This window comes from Helianthus annuus, chromosome 17, assembly GCF_002127325.2.
Source record: "Helianthus annuus cultivar XRQ/B chromosome 17, HanXRQr2.0-SUNRISE, whole genome shotgun sequence".
NCBI classification, from domain to species: domain Eukaryota; kingdom Viridiplantae; phylum Streptophyta; class Magnoliopsida; order Asterales; family Asteraceae; genus Helianthus; species Helianthus annuus.
In genome coordinates, this window is record NC_035449.2 from 149,682,043 (window position 1) to 149,685,732 (window position 3,690).

Below are 3,690 nucleotides of genomic sequence, written 5' to 3' on the forward strand. Positions count from 1 at the left end.
TTGCAGCCAAAATTGATTATGGTTATTTTCTGGGATACTCAACCACTGCCAAGGCCTACAAAGTGTTCAATGCACGGACCAAGGTAGTGGAGGAGACTTTGGATGTAAAGTTCAATGAACTTTCATCATTGAAAATCCTAGCAAATCCTGCAGATCTGTTTGATCTTGAAAAATTTACTTTTGAAAATACTGCTGTCAAGACTAACAGTGCAGGTACATCAGAGGATACAACACCAGACTATAGGTATGAAATCATCATCCCTTAACGGTCTGCCACAAAGGGAAAAGCACCAGTTGTTCAAAACAGCTGCCAAAGCTCAACCACTGCTACCTCAACAGTTGTTGACCAAAGTAGCCCACTCACCACCGCTTCCACATCCTCAAATACTGCTAACAAAAGTCCTCAAACAGTGGATAAAAGTCAGCAGTGGTCCACTTCATTACCTCCTATTCCACCACCTTTTGAAGCCACTGCTGGGTTATCAAAGTCACCAGCAGTGGTTAGCTCAGATGATACACATTTGCAGCCTTCACCAACAAATGCCATCATACCATACCAAGGAGATTTAATCTTCTTGAGATCTCATCCACCTGATCAAATCATTGGCAACATCAATGAAGGGGTGCTCACAAGAAGCCAAACCCAAAACATTTGTCTTTTTGCTGGTTTTCTATTACTCCATCAGCCAGTCAAGTACCAAGATGTCACACCCCAACCGATGGCGGAAACATCGGGATGAGACAAAGTGTGTATAGATTGCTAGAGACGTCATAACACTATGTGACAATATTTAATTAAATTCGAATTTCATTGCAATACTAAATTGTCGTACAAGATTCAAATAGAAATAACAACATTGTTTCAAATTGTAACATAACAACAAAAGATAGATTAATCTAGGTGTGTATCTAGTCCACCCTAAATCTTGCTTCGTCTTGAATATCATCTCAAAAATTAACCTGCAACATGTATTAAAATAGAGTTCAATGCAAAAGCAAAGGCGAGTATACAAGTTTGGTACGTACATAGCATAAGTTAAAAAGTGTGATCAATTCCTCATGGCAAGCATATGATTCAAGATAAACCTTAAATATGGCATGTGTCTAACATATCAAACCAAGAAAACGCAATATGCTCAAGACATAACCTCAAGTTTACGGGCGGGTCGTTAATCCTATAGCGCTACATATGTCAAGGTTTGGCTCGTACGAAGTTAATGATAAGTTCAACACATAAGAATAACCCAAGTTTAAAGTATCAAGTCATCACGTATACAAGCATGTTATAGGAACGTTCATGTGTTTAACAAAGTGTTCATGTGTAAGTTAATAGGTAAACATGTTACACCCCAAAAGTGGTAAAAGTAAAAAGGGGGAAATACGAGTATACTCACCTTAGGGTGCAAGTAAAACCAAACAAACTACAAATGTGTAAGATGTTGGAAGAATTCCCATTGTGTTATCCTTAACTTAGCAAGCAAAGAAAAGTGAATCATCTTCAGCGAGTATGTGACCTATAATTCATTTTTAGTGAATTAGATTTATGTATCACTAAGTTGGTTACGTAACTCGTGAACTAATCTACTTCTGATGACAAAGGTTGTATATGTTGCTATCTAATTACTAAGCTTTAACACTTTATACAAAACTTTTTATTTGATATGAAACTTTCTAAGTATAATTCTAGCATTTCGCCAAATAAACTAATGCTTTGAAATTAGTCAAATATTTTACTTCATATGGCCATGACAAATTAGTCAAATATTTTACTTCATATGGCCATGACGTCCTTTTTTTTATAATTAGAAATCCATATTCTAATCTAAGGCTTAAGGGTTGTGTTAAAATAATATGGATTATAACAAGAAAATATATATATATATATATATATATATATTATCCAATACAAAATTAATCTTTTATATAAAGTAAATAGGTATAAATTGTAATAAAAAAAATTAAAGAATACTTATGAGTATATATCTAGTCTATTTTACGTTCTGGTGGGGATGTATATGAGTGTGAGTTTCAAGAATTTAGCACTTAGTCTCCATTCTTTTTGGCTTTCGTAAGAGATAATACATATTTAAGTTTCAAAGAGTTTAGAATGATATAATCATTCATTCCACGTTGATGAAAATGTCTTGCCAGAATGTTTATATTATAAAATGATAAGTGATTTACTTAAATAATTTGAAGGGATTGTCTGCTAATAAATGAATTTGGTTCTTTTCCAACACTCGAACCAGTCAACCATATCCTTTTTAAAGTTTCATTTCTCAAAAAAAAAAAATAAATAAATAAATAAATAAATAAATAATTATGATTTCCTAATGCCTGGTTACGAGGCCTCGTATGTCAAATCTCACACTCAAGGAAGCTACAACAAGAATGGGAAGTGGTTACCTGAACAACATTTGTAAGGGTGTCGCAAGGTAGGTTGTCAAGATGGTGAGGTTGTTAGCACTTATGTAAATCAACACATCAGAATCGTAACCTGAATCTGTCGAACTTGACCCGAACCGCCGGTAGCGGCCCGCTGCCGTTACTGCGTCATACCATTGTCACCATCAGTCGTCACCGTCACCGTCACCAAAACCAACACGAATCTGACCGGAGACGATGGATTGAACCGAATCGAAATGAAACGAGATCAAGAAAGAATCAGAAGCTTACCGGTTTTTTTGTCGGAGGTTTGTCGGAGAAACGTCGTAGGCCGCCGCCACTGTTGTCGCCGGTGACTTCTGCCGCCGTCGTCATCATCCTCTTCTCTCTTCCTCTCTCTTTTCGCGTTTGTCTTCGCGCCGCCGCACGCCACCGTGAGGTCAGGGAGTCAAGGGAGGAGCTGGTGTGCTTGGTCGACCAGTTATTCTGTTGGTCTCGTCACCGAAGTCCAGCCGGGCTTCCCTGTGCTCGCCGGTTAGTTATTGAGGGGAAGGGGGAGTGAAAATGATGATGGGTGTTTGAGTTTTGTTTGATTCGAGGCTGATGTGTGTAATGTTTTGAGTTGCAGACAATAGCTTTTGAGAGGGTCTCATTATGGTAGCGGCTGAATATGAGAGAAGATTAGGGTTAACTAGACTTATGCATAGGGTTTATTTAATTAGTGGGCTTTGGGCTTGGGCCCAAGGCCCACAAACTTATCTCGTGTATTTAAGCGGCCCGAAAGTTCCTACGAACTCGGTTTTAGCCCGAGCGTCGCAATCTGTTATAAAATGTTTAGTTTAGGATTGAAAATATGTCGAGTAGGGTCGTTAATTGACGTTGGACGCGTAATGGCATCCTTAAAAGTATCGGTTTGTACATAATTACTTATTTAAATGGTCGATCATACGAATAACGAATATGTAAATATATTTATTTTATTATTTTTTTTATACTTCGAATTATGGTACGAATATAAATTTTTCAAAAAAAATAAATAAATAAATAAATAAATAAATTGCGAGGCGTTACAGTCTCCCCTCCTTTAGGAAATTTCGTCCCGAAATTTATTCAAGAGGAAGACTTTAGAAATGCTGGCATTTCGATTATCGGTTGGGTACAATCGAGAAATAGATTGTGGGTGATAAAAGCTTGTATACAATAAGGTACGAGGAAATATCGAATTTCCCATGGCACGTTTTTACTAAGGTTTGGTGTTATGTTACGTTACTTATTGTGTCTTACCATACACAGCAATACACTCTA

General features: G+C 37.0%; 1 long non-coding RNA gene across 1 annotated transcript; it reads right to left on the reverse strand.

The window, feature by feature from the left end:
• Positions 1 to 901: 901 nt before the first annotated feature.
• Positions 902 to 2,587, reverse strand: LOC118489212. The gene is made up of 3 exons (XR_004886792.1): positions 2,407 to 2,587; positions 1,395 to 1,514; positions 902 to 960 (listed from the first exon to the last, which is right to left on the reverse strand). It is a non-coding gene; the product is annotated as an uncharacterized LOC118489212 (long non-coding RNA).
• Between the last annotated feature and the right edge of the window lie 1,103 nt (positions 2,588 to 3,690).